This window comes from Sphaeramia orbicularis, chromosome 9, assembly GCF_902148855.1.
Source record: "Sphaeramia orbicularis chromosome 9, fSphaOr1.1, whole genome shotgun sequence".
Taxonomy (NCBI): domain Eukaryota; kingdom Metazoa; phylum Chordata; class Actinopteri; order Kurtiformes; family Apogonidae; genus Sphaeramia; species Sphaeramia orbicularis.
The window spans coordinates 9187284-9203016 of NC_043965.1; the positions used below are offsets into that span (position 1 = coordinate 9187284).

The 15733-nt window shown below is 36.5% G+C and overlaps 1 protein-coding gene across 1 annotated transcript in view; it reads right to left on the reverse strand.

The window, feature by feature from the left end:
• The window catches only part of npr3 (natriuretic peptide receptor 3), a 57584-nt gene that overhangs the window by 19482 nt on the left and 22369 nt on the right, over window positions 1-15733 (reverse strand). The gene's annotated exons all lie outside the window — the stretch shown is intronic.

Sequence of the window (15733 nt, forward strand, 5' to 3'; positions counted from 1 at the left end):
TTTCATAGGGGAATGTTTCAACCCCTAGCCCTTGCAAATCTGTTTCAAGGGGTAGTGCCAAGTGCAAGGGCCAAAGGGTAGGGATAAGGGGGAGGGCCAAGGAGTAGGGGTAAGGGGATGGGCAAAGGGGTAGGGGGAGGGCCAAGGAGTAGGGGTAAGGATAGGGGTAAGGGGGAGGGCCAAGGGGGAGGGGTTAGGGGAGGGCCAAGGGGGAGGGGTAAAGGGGAGGGCCAAGGGGTAGGAGTAAGGGGGAGGGACAAGGAGGAGGGATAAGGGGGAGGGCCAAGGGGGATGGGTAAAGGGGAGGGCCAAGGGGTAGGGGTAAGGGTCAAGGGGTAGGAGTAAGGGGGAGGGCCAAGGGGGAGGGGTAAGGAGGAGGGGCCAAGGGCTGAATTGGGATTGGTCCCAAGTCTACCATCACTGTACGTACACACTCCGATAATGGACTGGAGCATCTAAACCAGGGTTTTTTCGATTATCGTATTTCGTATTATTCCAAGCGCATGTAAACGCATCAGATCCGATTATTACAATTATCCGATTCCTCCCAGTTATCAGCCTTTTACGGTCACGTAAACAGGCTCAGTGATTAAAATCTGCAGTCGAGGTGCAGAGACTAGCTATTCTCGCTTGGAGATGGATTTATTTTAGACATGAATCACTCATAGGATGTAGATGTAGCCAAATATCACACAGAAATAATCTCTTCCACTGCGCTGATATAAACTTTTGCTTTGGTGTGCCAGTGATTAAAAATAAATAAACCAACAAACAAGTCCCCACATGAACAAGGGGAGCAATTGTAAACACAGTAACCCCAGCGTCCCTGCTAATAAGGAAGATTCAGAGTCTTGCTGGAACATTCCTCACAACTCTGTCACTTAAGCACACCTCCTGAAATATCCCTTGAGTCAGTGGGACAAACTTCACCTCAGTCCTGCCAACACTATAGCACCCTTTAATTACACTGGGCTCTACACACACTACTGGCCCTGTGTATGTTTGCAAGCCATTCCATGGGTCAGCACTTGGAGACAGTAATATTTCAAAACTACTGGGTTTTCCTTTTGCTGGTGCACTGAGGAGTTACAAATTAACTCAGGAATGGAGCAGCACATGATGCACTTACTGAGAGCCCACAGTACATTTAACCCATAAAGACCCAGGGCTACTTCTGTGGTAGTTCCCAAATGAATTTATCTTTCTCTTTAACCTTTCTGAAGTGATTTATCACCATTTATTATCGTATTATCATCTGTATTTTGCACTTTTTCAGTGAAAATCAGGTATTTTCCTATATTTAATTCCCTGTTCATGTACTTTAATCACCATTCTGATATTACAGTTGAGGGTTATTATATCAAAAACAGAGAAAACTTAAGAAAAAGTGACTTTTCCAGTAAAATCTATCATTAACTGAATGTAAAAATAAGCGTCTCCAACCAGGGTTATAATAGTTTTGGATTTTTCATTATAGTTTAGTTTTATTTAGTTTTGACTTTTTTTTCTCTAATTCAGTTAGTTTTAATTAGTTTTTAGAGCAGGTTTGTTAGTTTTTATTAGTTGTCGTTTTTTTCTGAATGCTTAATTTTAGTTTAGTTTAGTTTTAGTATTAGTTTCAGTTTTTTCATACATTTTATTTTCCTCACCATCCTATTCAAAGACATTAGTGAGGTGTGGATCAGCGGTTTACCCTGAACACTTTATTTGGGGGTGGGGTTAGGGCAGCTCATTGACTGAGCAGAGACACAAACATATGTACAGTAGGATGTATAAATTCCCAATAGCAGGTTGGGAGGGGTGATCCATACACAACGTCACTTACGTGAAACTGAAACTTTCCATACTTTCACTGTTGGCCTCCCAACTTCTATACCTCTTTTATACCGCTGATCTTAGAGGAAATGTTCACATGTTCTATCCGATATCAACATTGACAAAGATGAAAACGAAGGGAATTTTATCCATAATTTTTTATACGTTTTAGTTGGTTTTGTAAGCACACAATACAGTTTCAGCTAGTTATTGTTTTTTTCTTTTAATTCGAGTTTTTATTTATTTCAGTTAACGAAATATTTTTTCAATTTTAGTTTTCATTATTTCGTTAGTTTTCGTTAACGATAATAACCTTGTCTCCAACAACTGTCATTTATCGAAGTACATGGGTTTTACTGGTGAATCAATGTTGTAGAACAGGGGTGTCAAACTCATTTTAGTTCAGGGGCCATATCCTCCCAATATGATCTGAAGTGGGCCGGACCAGTTAAATAATAACATAATAATATATAAATAATGCCAACTCCCAACATTTCAATGTATTTTATAGTTAATAAAGTAAAATTACATTATGGAAATGTTTACATCTATAAACTGTCCTTTTAAAAATGTGAGTAACACGAACAACCATGAAAAAACTGAAATTTATGAAGAAAAATAAGGGCAATTTTAACTATATTTTGCCTCTGCTTATCACTTGTAAATGCGCATTACAACTTACAGATCGCAATGGATCTGCAAATACACAAAATATTTTAGTAAATGGCAGAATATTAGCAAAATTGCACTTACTTCTCTTTGGACATTTCAGGTTTTTCATATTTTTTCTGAAAGGCGAGTTTGTAAATTTACATATTTTCATGTGATTTCACTTTTTTACAGTAAAACAGAGGAAAAATTTGGAATTATTTTTTATGGTAGTATTTTACTAATCTGAACCACTTGAGACTAAAGTAGGGCTTAATATGGCCCCTAAAGTAAAAGGATTGACTGTTAATATCTTGAGTGTAATTTTTGCATTTCACAAATTCATCCTATGGGCCGGATTGGACCCTGTGGCGGGCTGGTTTTGGCCCCCGGGCCGCATGTTTGACACCTGTGTTGTAGAAGATGAAGGTGTTTCCATGGTAACTACAGAGCCTCTGAACGTCCAAATGGGTCATATCTGATGACCATGAAAAGATGACAAACTGTATTTTACACCAATTATTTACATGTGTTGACAGGATTAGTGGATCAACAGATATTACACATTTTATATCAGTAGATGATTTGAGTCACCAGTGGCTGTTTAAAGTATCATGTGCTGACTGTTAACCAGTGAAACTAGAGCAAATGCAAATAAGATTCTGTCTCATCAATCTGTAGTATGATTACATTTTTGGGATTTTTTATTTAACCTTTATTTATCCAAGAAAAGAAGCTTGTTGAGATTAAAAATATTTTGCAAGAGCGTCCTGGCCAAGACGGCACCAGCAGACGTTACACAAAACAGAACTCACAGCCATAGACGCACACTAAAAATATACACGAAACACAATAACAGTCAGTTCTAACACCATACAGAAACCACTAAACAAAGAACATGCATATAAAACTCCATCAATAATTTAAAAGGTATTAAAAGCATAACAACAATGTTCCTTAAAAGCATCTCAAACAGGGGTGTCAAACTCATTTTAGTTCAGTCCAATATAATCTCATGCAGGCCAGACCAAAAAAATAATAACAGTGGAAAAAGTAAAATTACATGATGAAAATGTTTGCACATACAAACTATCCTTTAAAGGGCTCATATTTTGCTAAACCCACTTTTTTAAGTCTTTGGTTCATTTATTTGTATATTTGGACTCTAATAGTTCATAAAGTTTGAATTTGAACCCTCCAGGTGCTGCAAAGTTATTTTTATATTTATTTTGGCAAAAAAATCGAGTGGATTTCTACAACCTGTTTTAATTCCTTCCTAATTTGTTGCGTCTATAACTAGTTACATTACAACATTTGCACATATAAGGTCAAGACTTCCGACAAATGTTTCTCCGAGTACGACATAATTGTTTGTCAGCAGCAGCGGTTGTAGTAAAAACTGAAAATATGTCCAAACTTCGAGCCGATTACCTAAAATGTTCAGTTGTTGGTTGAACTGGACAGAGCAGCACAGCCAACAATCTGGAGAGGGCGTGGCCTGAAGTGGCTCATGTGCATTTAAAGGGCCAGCGCTCAAAACCACCTTTCTGGTGTCATTACTCATTAGTCATTAGGGTTAAAGATGGACCTGTGGAGTTGAATTAATGAAGAATTCAGACCCAAGCATAGCATTTACAGTTTATGTAGACCACAGGGAAATGTTTGAAAATGCATAATTCCATTTAAAAAAGCAAAATATCCCTCCTTTTAAAAAAAAAAATGTGCATAACATGAACAACTAGAAGCACTCGGAGAGCGCAGACCTCCGCCAAGGCTGATCAGTGCCCCCCCCCCCCACCACCACCACCCCCGAACACCACCAAAATTTAATAATTTCTTCCTTATCCCATTTCCAACAAACCCTGAAAATTTCATCCAAATCTGTCCATAACTTTTTGAGTTATGTTGCACACTAACGGACAGACAAACAAACAAACAAACAAACAAACCCTGGCAAAAACATAACCTCCTTGGCGGAGGTAACTACAAACAACCTGAAAATTCTTGAGAAAAACAATATTATGCCTTTACACTAAAACAAAGAGGAAAAGAGTTATTATTAGTAGGTGATTATGATAATATGATAATATTTTAACCCACTTGAGACAAAAAAAATGATTGATTGGTAATACCTTCAGTGCAATTTATGCATTTCACAAATTCATCTCGTGGACCCTTTGGCGGGCCAGTTTTAGCCCCCAGGCCATATGTTTGACACCCCTGAGTTAGAAAAACATCTATATCCAGATTTATCCTCTTCCCATTCATTTAGAATGACTTTGAATTCTACATTATCAATCTATAAGCTCAGCCTGAGAGTGAATGTGTCCAACGCCACAGTCCTCTAATCCATTACATGCATGATGCTGTAATAATAATAAAAAACAAACAAACTGCAGGATCTACCCATTTTGCTGCATTTGCTCCAAAATGTGTTAGTAGTTTTTATGTAATCCTGCTGAAAGACAGACAGAAAGACTCAATCAGAGGTAACAAAGGCTGTTTGATTGATCCTTATGTCAGAAAATATTAAAGAAAATAAAAAAAGAAGATAATAAAGAAGAAAAAAAAAAGAAAGAATATCTTGGTTAAGTCATTTTCATGAAAACAAATCTCCCTGAATTGAACCAGACTTGTGTATTACTGAATGAGTGCTGGATAAACAGACTGATGAATTCCCCGTTTGTTTTGTTTCCAGTTATGTGTAGTGCGTCTCGGGGGCCGAGCCTTCAGACATTTGTGCTCTAATGTAAAAAGAGTTATAGCCCTACAACCACGCATGAGTCCAACTGGAGTCCTCTGTAAACACAAAGGCTTCATACAGACTCAGGATGGGAGTGCATGTCACTGGAGGATTAACATCGAAAATGAACCAATCATGACAGAGGAGCTGCATTTTCCCTCCTGAGAACTCGTTTTATGTCAGAATATTGTACAGTTAATGATCCAAAACAATCTATTTCATGAGGATATTTATTTAAGCCGAGTACAAACTGTGGAAAAATGACTCCAGTTCATTTAATGGGTTTACTCAACAGCTGCGCTCCACCGGGGATCGAAGACATTTGGTGTGAGATGAGACCACCTTCTGCCTCCACACGGGTAAACATATGGATAAAATGTAACAGAATGTTGTTTAGCAGTGTTGGGAGTAACGCGTTACAAAAGTAATGCATTACAGTAACAGATGACTTTTTGCTGTAACGCAGTAGTTTAAAGCATTACTGATCAATTTCCAGTAATATTTAACTTGATACATGTTCAATAGCGGTTGCATTACAACACACTTTTCATCCATAATTTAATTGCTCAAATGAAAAACAAAACAAAACAGCCAGACCGTGGAGACTGATCTCATGAAATTGTGTTGTACTTTTTATGGCATTTAGCGTGCTATACATACACATTTTCGTCCTTTCGCCTGTTATTTAACACCATTCGATCGTGTGTCAGTTTATGCCAAGATCTCCAGTTCCCATTACCCTAACCCCTAACACTAAAGCAGCGTTTTTCAACCTTGGGGTCGGGACCCCACGTGGGGTCGCCTGGAATTTCAAGTAATTGATAAAAATAAAAAACTTACTAATAAAAAACATATGGTGAGTTGACAGAGACAATCCCAATCCATAAACGACATGACAAACTGTGAGTCTGAACCTGAAGCACTGTGGTTCTGTTTATCTGTCAAATGTTCATTATGGTCAGTTTCAGATGCTGCAGCTCTTTCATAATTCATAGTTTGAGTTCTTGTTTGTTCAGTATTAATTGTCAGCCTTGTAAATCCAAGCTGGACTGACTGTACATATCCTGACCAAGGAAAATAAAATTCTCACTTTGTGCAGTAATCTACACCTGGCTTTTCTGCCTCCACCCATGATACATTATATAGACTAAATGTCATCTAAAATTAACATTTATTTGCAACATAGTATAGCAAACTATTACATGATCAAAAACAAATTAATTTTTGTAACAAAAAAAAAAGTTTCCATTTTGAATGTCTGGGGTCGCCAGAAAATTGTGATATTAAAATGGGGTCAAGAGCCAAAAACAGTTGGGAACCACTGCCCTAGAGGCTCCCATAGAGTCGAGTGTGCTGTGTGCATATTGTGAGTGGCACAGACTCCGCACACACTGTCTGCGGTCGTTTAAGGTTTCATAGTTAAGCGTACCAATTTCATATTTAAAACAGGTCGATGTGAAGACTTCCCGCTGAGCAGTGTATTGTGTAACACAGAGTATGCGTACGCAGAGTCTATGTGGTCGTAAAAATTGAGCTTTGCACGTACGTCTCATGTGGACCACGGTTATACTAGTATTGGATTTTTCATTATACAGTCTACTCTCGTTAAACCGCCCGCCGTTATACCGCCATTTCCGCCTATCGCCATCCGCCAGCCCAGTTCCATGCACAAACAACACTTATACCATTGATTTCCCGACCGTTATACCGCCAGCGTGATTGCCATCGAGTACACAGAAATTTTAACAATGCACTGAAACAAACGCGCCAGACGCTGATCGCGACAAGCTACGAGTAGGTCTACGGAATGGCCACCGTTCATTTATCGCAGAACACTCAGTAGATCAGGATGTCGGGAAGAGGACGTGGGATTAAGCCAAAGCCTCAAGATGATGGGGTGTCATTTCCCGACATGGTATAATAATGCTTAAAATGTTTCCCCACTTTAAATGATCCCTTACAACATAACAGAATCAAGATTTATTTAGAAACGCAATTAGAACGGGTTAACGGAGGCAGCATAGACATCATATAGTAAAGACATGCACATTATGGACGCAACCCGTTGTAACGCCATTTTCACTATACCGCCAATTTGGCCGTGAACAGAAGTTGGCGGTATAACGAGAGTAGACTGTAGTTTAGTTTTATTGAGTTTTGACTTTTTTCTCTAATTCAGTTAGTTTTAATTAGTTTTTAGAGCAGGTTTGCTAGTTTTTATTAATTTTTATTTTTTTTTAATGCTTAGTTTTACTTTTAGTTTTTTCATATGTTTTATCTTCCTTGTTGTTGTATTCACATAAATCCCAGACAGGACTCTGCTGCTTTCTCCCAACTTTAGTCTCCATGTTTCCAGGTAGAGTGGGGATGAAAAGCTGACTCTAAACGACAAGTGAGGAGAAGTGACAGGCCGTTAAATATCGTATGGTGCCAACAGCTAAAATTGCTCAAGTAAAATAAATCGATTTCATATCAGTCCGACACTGACAAAGATGAAAATGAAGGGAATTTTATCCATATTTTCTATATGTTTTAGTTAGTTTTGTAAACACACAATACAGTTTCAGTCAGTTATCATTTTTTCTTTTAATTATAGTTTTTATTTATTTCGGTTAACGAAAATGTTTTTTCAATTCTACTTTTCGTCATTTCGTTAGTTTTCATTCATGATAATAACCTTGGAGTGGACGTCTGCTTTGGGTCCACTTTGAGTACATGTGGACGTCCATGGAGTCAAGCACACCTGACTCTGTGGGGGCCTTAATCCTAACCATAACCCTAAACCTCAGTGTGTGGTATTTGATGTGGTGTGAACATACACGCTGAAGGCTTATAATGCAGATAACACGTCAATTAACGCCAATTAAAAGGTGCATGTATATTTGCCCAAGTCATAATATCATGTTGCGACAGTGAGACCTTAAGGCAGGGGTGTCAAACTCACTTTAGTTCAGGGGCCACATTCAGGCTAATATGATCTGAAGTGGGCCAGACCAGAAAAATAATGTTAAGCAAAATTATATTATGTAAATGTATACATCTACAAAGTTTCCTTAAAAATGTGACTAACATGAACAACCTAAAATTTCTTTAAAAAAAAAAAAAAAAGGAATTACAATTTCAACAATATTCTGCCTCAGTTTATCGTTTACTCATGTGCATTACAACTTACGGATCACAGTGGATCTACAAATGCACAAAACATTTAATAAAAGACAAAATTGTGGTACAATTGCACTTACTTTTCTTCAGACATTTCAGCCTGTTTCTACTTTTTCAGGTTCTTCACATTTTTTGTGAAAGGACAGTTTGTAAATGTCAACATTTTCATTTAATTTTCACTTTTTTTTTTTTTTTTTTTACACTAAAACAAAGATTAAAGTTTATTTTACTGGTTCAACCCACTTTAGATCATACTGTCTATATGTGGAACCTGGACTAAAATGATTTAACACCACTGATTGTCAATATGTTCAGTGTAATTTTTACATGTAACAAATTCATCCAGTGGGCCCAATTTGACCCCTTGGCGGGCCAGTTTTGGCCCACGGGCCATGTGTTTGATACCTGTGCTTTAAGGAATCAAAAATGTGTCTGTACAGTTCTATTTCCTGTTGGTGTTCAGCCAATGGGTGCAGACGGCAGAAGACAGTCCAGTGTCCACATGGACGTATGCTCATTACTAACCCTAACCCTGCTTTAAGAAGCTAGTTAGCATGATCCTGTCATCAGCAATGACAAGGTAAATTAACGATTCTATGGCTACTTAGAATTCTTCATCGATTGCTTATTCATCTACTGGCGTCCTCGGTGCCACGCCTCCTGTTTGAATCTGTAAAATGTTGAATAAAATGCAAGCGTTCCTGCTGGTATTCAAACATCATAGACCGTAGCATTACTTACTGAGCTGTCCATCCACACATTTATGCATCCCAAGGCTCTCCTATCGCTTGTATGGGGGTGGGTTACTGCATACGCACCATTTATGACAAGGCTCTGTATGTAACTCAAAAGTAATACAGGAGTCATGTAACGCATTACAATTCTAAGACAGTAATATTTTAAATAACAGTAACAAGTAATCTGTAATGGATTACAGTTTGTGTAATAGCGATATGACTGCACTGCTATAAAAGTGGTATAAAGATGATGCAAGGACAGCTGGGAAAACCAATTTTGCAACAGAAGCGTTGGGTTTAACATTAGATTCTACATGAGTCATTACTAAACTGGGGTGTTGTTTCATGTTGAATTCCTATTGATTGTTAAGTTGATGCACGTTGTAGCAGTAGCTATCGTCACATTGTGAGATGGTCAAACTCAATTTCTGCAAAGTTTCCCATTTGTACTTAAATGCTTTATCTTCTGGTTGTGTTTTAGATGCTATTTATCTTATTACTGTGAATCTGACTTTATCAGTTTTAGTAGATCTTGTATTTATTCTTATTTTACTAGTTTTATTCTATCTTGTATTTGCAGATTTGTCCTGCACTTTGGGCACTCTGCGTTGTTTTAAATGTGCTATAAATAACTTGACCTTGAATATGCAAATGAAGTCATATTTTGTTTTCATGTACAGTATATGTGTAAGTTTTTCATGTTTTCTCTCAATCTGTTTTATTTCTAAGGAGAACTACACTAGGATTACTTTCTTTGTTTTGTTGCGTATTCAAAATAAACTGAACTGAACGACAGCTTTTACTTATTACGTGAACTGAACGACTCTGAGGTCATGCACAACAAATGCACAGCAGCCTAAATGTGAATATACTGCCTCATGGGACACCATTATCTAACCATCCTACTGTCAAAATGAAAACAAACAAGTTTCAATTGTGATTCTGCTCGATCACATCATGTGATTTTGCAGCTACAGAGCTACTTTTAATGAAATTACATAAGCACATCTGCATGATCTAACTTTGCCAGACCTGTTGGAAAGAAGCTGATGACGCACAACCTGTTGCCTGTGTAACCTGTGGCTTTGGATGAACATGTATATAGAGGAAACAGGCTGCCCTGATGAGCTTTCATAATGTAGTGAGAAGACGCCTTTTTTTCCATGTTATGCATCAAACGTCACTAATTTATAGTCAGATTGTCAAACAGTACACGTAAAAGAAAAAAAAAAAACTAGTTTATGGTTGTCTTTACCTTCCCAAAGATTAAAGAAAGGATCAAACAAACATGTTGAAAATAGTCACCTGTGAGAGTTAGTGTACAGGTTATACTGATAAAAACATCAAATCAACTGGCTTTTCCCTGCTTTGTTGAAACTGCAGCTGAAATGATTGATTAATCGATTCAAATAGATTAAAAAAAAACAAAAAACATCCAATTACAATTTTCCTGAATTGCAGCTTTGTTTCCTTTATTTCGTTGCCATTAAACATTGGTTCCACTGTTGTGTTTCACACGGACGCTTATTGTGACGCACATGACACTGCATATAGAGGGTATGCACATATGTCACTTCCCCCCAGGCCACGCCCCTCTAAGTCAGACTGAGTGGCAAAAACCAACCTGCTCAACATGACAGAGTATAGCAGTAAACACAGCCAGACCGGGAAAATGTGAAATATGAAATTAAATGAAGGACTCGACATGGATCCTCCGTACGAGCTACCAAAGAACAAGTGGTCCATGAACACTGACATGTGGCCCAAAATGTCGTATCCTGACATCCAGGGTGTAGGGGATCATTACTATTTTTACCTGAAACAAATATACATGGTTTCATCATCACTGACAACCAGGGTCCAAAACTAGAGCCCAGAACCAACTGATCCAAAGTACATTTACAGTAGACCGTGTACTGAGCCCAGTGAATATATGCAGGATCTACTGGGACTGAGGAGATTTACTGAGTCTAGCTCAGATCAAGTACTTTAAACAACACAGATACTACTGCTGTGGACCAGCAGGGTACGACTTTATTCTTGTAAATTATGATATTTTTCCCACCTGTTTTTAAATTACAATATTATTCTTGTAATATTACGGCTTTATTGTCAGAATATGACGACTTTAATCTCATAAACGAATGACATTTTTGTTAAATTAGGAGGGTTTTCTTTAGATCTACAACTTTATTATCATAAAATTACAGGTTTTATATCGATATTTTATGACTTTATACTTGTAGTGACAAGTGTTTTTATATTCTTATGTGGTCCTGATACTCCGTCGTAGCTTTATTCTCCAGTTCCCCTGTATTTGAAAAACCGGGTTAGCCTCAGTTTAAGTTAGTTTACAAATCATGTAGGAGCACAAGGTTCAGAGTCACAAAATAAAGACAAAAACCATGAAAGATCTGATCATGAAACCAAGAGCTCTTACTAAGAAGTAACGTTAGCCCAAACAATACATAATTTAAGGTATGATTTGACCCAAAAATACAGCATAAATGAATGTTAGCTGACACCAAACAGGATCCACAGATCTAGGTTTGGTTTCCTGGATTTGTGGATCCATCTACTTCTCTTTTCTTTGTCTTTCAGCGTCTGTAAAACGATAGCTCCGACTGCTTTTCAAACCTGTTCATACAATCAGTCTCACAACAGCTCTTTCCCCATTTTTTATTAAATATTGTTCTTCAGTTTAGACAGTATTGAAGCCAACGCTGTCACTCATCTCCCTCTTTCTGCCACTCAGTGGGCGGAACTACGGTGACTTCTGCTAGCAGTGACGTCACATGCATACCCTCTATTGCTGCTGTAAACTGTTAAATTTCCCCATGGTGGGATCAATAAAGTCTTATCTTATCTTCTTTTCTTTTTTTTTTTTTTCTCTTTTTTTTATGGGCTCAGCTGACTGACAGGCAGCTGTCTGTACCAATAAGGCAGCAGCCAACACCAACTTATCTTATCTTCTGACGTCAGGATCAACACAAAGGCTGGTTCATCAATATCAAGAACACAGAGTACGGTCTTGGTAAGAACGGTCCCAGAGAACAGACTTCCTAAGAACGTCAGTCTGTCTGTAATTGGAACAGCTGTGTACTTGTGAACTCTCCTCCCCGTCTCTACTGTATTTACACCATCTGCTCCCTAATGGATTTCCCTCAAATCACAATGCCACTCAATTTGATTTCAATACATTTATACTATTTACATGTCCTTTATATATTTTGTATATTTTTCAAAACTGTAATACATGTCACTGAATCCCATAACGTGATAATAAAGACGCATTTATTGCTATTCTGCCTCTCACTCGTGTTCTAACATTATATCACATCATCTCGTTACAGTCATCTAGTAAAAACAAAAAAAAAAATTCTGAAATAGAATCTGCCAGGGCAGATCAGCCCCCCCCCCAATCACCACCAAAATTTAATCATTTGTTCCTTGTGCCAGTTTCAACATTTCCTGAATATTTCATCCAAATCCGTCCTCAACTTTTTGAGTTATCTCGCTAACAGACAAACAAATTAATAGATTACAAAAACAATAACTGCAGCTCTACAGAGATAAAATCAACTGGCTTTTCCCTGGTTTGTTGAAACATAGAAGAAAAACCTGCTTCACCTGCCTGTGTCCTTAAGTGTTTGTGTGTTTTGTCTTTAAATGAGGACATATTATGGCGGGAGGACGTGTTGGTGTGTGTGGGGTGTTTCTACTGAGGTGGAGGGACATTGAATATGGGTGTGTATCGGCAAGAATCTGGTGATAGGATACAAATCACAATACTAGGATCACGAAACGATATATCGTGATAGATCATGATGCTGTTAAAAAGGCAAAAAAAAAAAAAAAAATTTTCTTTTTTTAAATTATTATTTCCTTGAAAAATTGAATTACACCAGAAATCTGCACAAATACTAAACACATTTTTATTTGATCAGAACAGGATCTAATGCTATATCACAAAATGTTCCTGTGTTAAAACTTAAATTATGTTTTATAGACATTACAGTTTAAGATCCTGGTCAAATGTTCATATTCTATTTGTTCAGAACTAACATCAGAACAGTATTTTTGTGCAATCCCAACAAAGGCACTAAAAGTATTTAATAAAAGAGTGTTAAATGATAATAAATAAAATATAAACGAAAAAGAAAAACCAAAAACCTAAAATGAACCTCCACAATATCTGCATTTGAATGATACCTAAAAATATATACAGTACTTTTTAATATCGATACAGTACTGTGAAATGAAATATCGTGATATATTGTAGAGCTGATATTTTCTTACACCCCTAACATTGAACAGGTGTGTCTGTACCAGTACAAACTGTTAACTGGTTCAGTTGGGTCCACACCACCCATTGTGACCTGGCTGTTGAAGGTATGATGTTATGCAGAAGCTTCCTCCCTATTTTCTCCTTCATCTGCTTCAGTCTCCTCTTTAACTCATGCTACACTACTGAATCCATGTTTTATTTACACCACGAAATGAAAAATACAACAAACAACATCCAGGAGCAGTGAGCAGATAGAATCCTATAGCAGATCAGAAAGGGCCAACATTCCTCTGTTAAAACTCCAGTAACTATCTCCTCAGCTCCCAGATGTTTATGGACTACTGGTAAAAGAAGAAGGGATGCAATATGATGATAAAAATGACCACATCTGGACCTTTTGGAAATATGTTACTGCCATCCAACTCAAAATGGCCTTATCTTCCATCTTATGGGGTAGCAAAATTAACATTATAAATGTTTCAAATCACTTAAAACTATTTTTTTAAATTATTATCATACACTAGGGATGTAACAATTACCGGTATAGCGATAAACCGTGGTAAAATTGCATACGGTTAGTATTACCGTTTAAATTCTAATTATCATGATAATCGTGTGTGATTACTGCAGTTTTAGGTAGAAAACGCTTATGTAAAGAAATGCTTTTATGTCAAATATTTGAGAATAGTTTTAATTTATTACTATTTTAATTCACTTTTCACTTTTAAAGTCTTTGAAAAGGTTCGTTAAGCATCTTTGTGTTATTTATACAATAAATTATGTACATTTTTCAAATCAGATTTTATATATTTTTTGTGTTTTCTGGCCTTTTGTGTTGATATAGTAGGTTAAAGTGAAAAAATAATAAACAGTTGATATAGATGAAGTTGTGCTGAAAAAAAGATCCTAAACATGGGTATAGTAAACATTTGTTTATATAGTATATAAAGGCAAAATCAAAAGGACTGAAAAACGGACAAAATACGCTCAGACCACTAAGGGTTAATACTTGAATGTTTCTGCCAAAAAAAAGTACATTGTGCCAATTATTTTATTTGTTTGTTTTTTTTGTTTTTTGTTTTTTTTTAATTTACAACTTGGTTAAATTATTTCAGTGTGTGTATAAGTACTTTTTAAACATTTTGAGCACAGTTTCAATAATACCGTGATAATAATGATAACCGTGATAATTTTGGTCACAATAACTGTGATATGAAATTTTCATATCATTACATCCCTATCATACACTAATAACACTGGTCTACAAGGAAAACGCTTCCAGAATAAAAGTAATGAAATTTTACCACATGAGAGTCACTGATAAAGAAAAATCAAGTCAAAAATGCTGGTTGGCTGAACTTTCCAAGATACAGCCTTGGGTCAAAATGTGAAATTCAAGAATTAACGAGAGAATGGGTTTGACTCAAAAGGAATATTTGTCTCAGAGCTACAAGATCTACTTCAAAACACTGTCTGCACATACGAATACATTCACTTTACAGGTTCTATTTAGTGGAAGAGTTATAAAACTATTATATAAATGTACATAAACCAATATATATGTGTAATAACACTGAATCATATACCTTGAAAACATCAGCAAACCGGCATTTTTGTCATTTATTTTCCAATTAATCTTATTAAAATACGTAACATTTAGCACATTTAATCTCTGAAGCAAATCATTTCTAAAAAATTGTAGACCAGTATAATATGAATACCATTTAACCTCAATAAATTGTTGGAACCAAAGCAAAGAGTTGGCTTTAACAAGGTTGTCCTCAGTTATGGCATTAAATTTCACTGCATTCCAAATCATTTTAAAGTAGAAACTATAGGATACAGTAGAAGTATTGCATTACCATGTATAATAACTGCAGTTTTAATATGTATTTATTATCATTCAAAATATTTAATAACACTTGTAGTAAACATTACTCTGGTAAAAAACAAAAATACCATCAGATTTATAGACACTATATTATATGTATAGTTCATTTATAAATTACTGAGTGACACACAAATGTTACTTACTAACATAAATACATGCATGGGGCTGGACAGCTCTGATGAGTTTCTTACAGTTAAAAACAACACAGGTTTCTTAACTTTTTATACTTAAATGGACCAAGAGGATTTATAATCATCTGTTGTCACCCCTAAAGTGGCAGTGGCATAAAACCAACCAAATATCTATTAATGAAAAAGCATGAAATAAAAGACCATCTAAAGTGCCTGTAGATCAGTTATTTATTTATTTATTTATTTTTACAAGCCTAGTATATGAACAATAAGCCCGAGTTAAGGCAGGAAGAGAGCTGTACGGTGGATTGTGATATA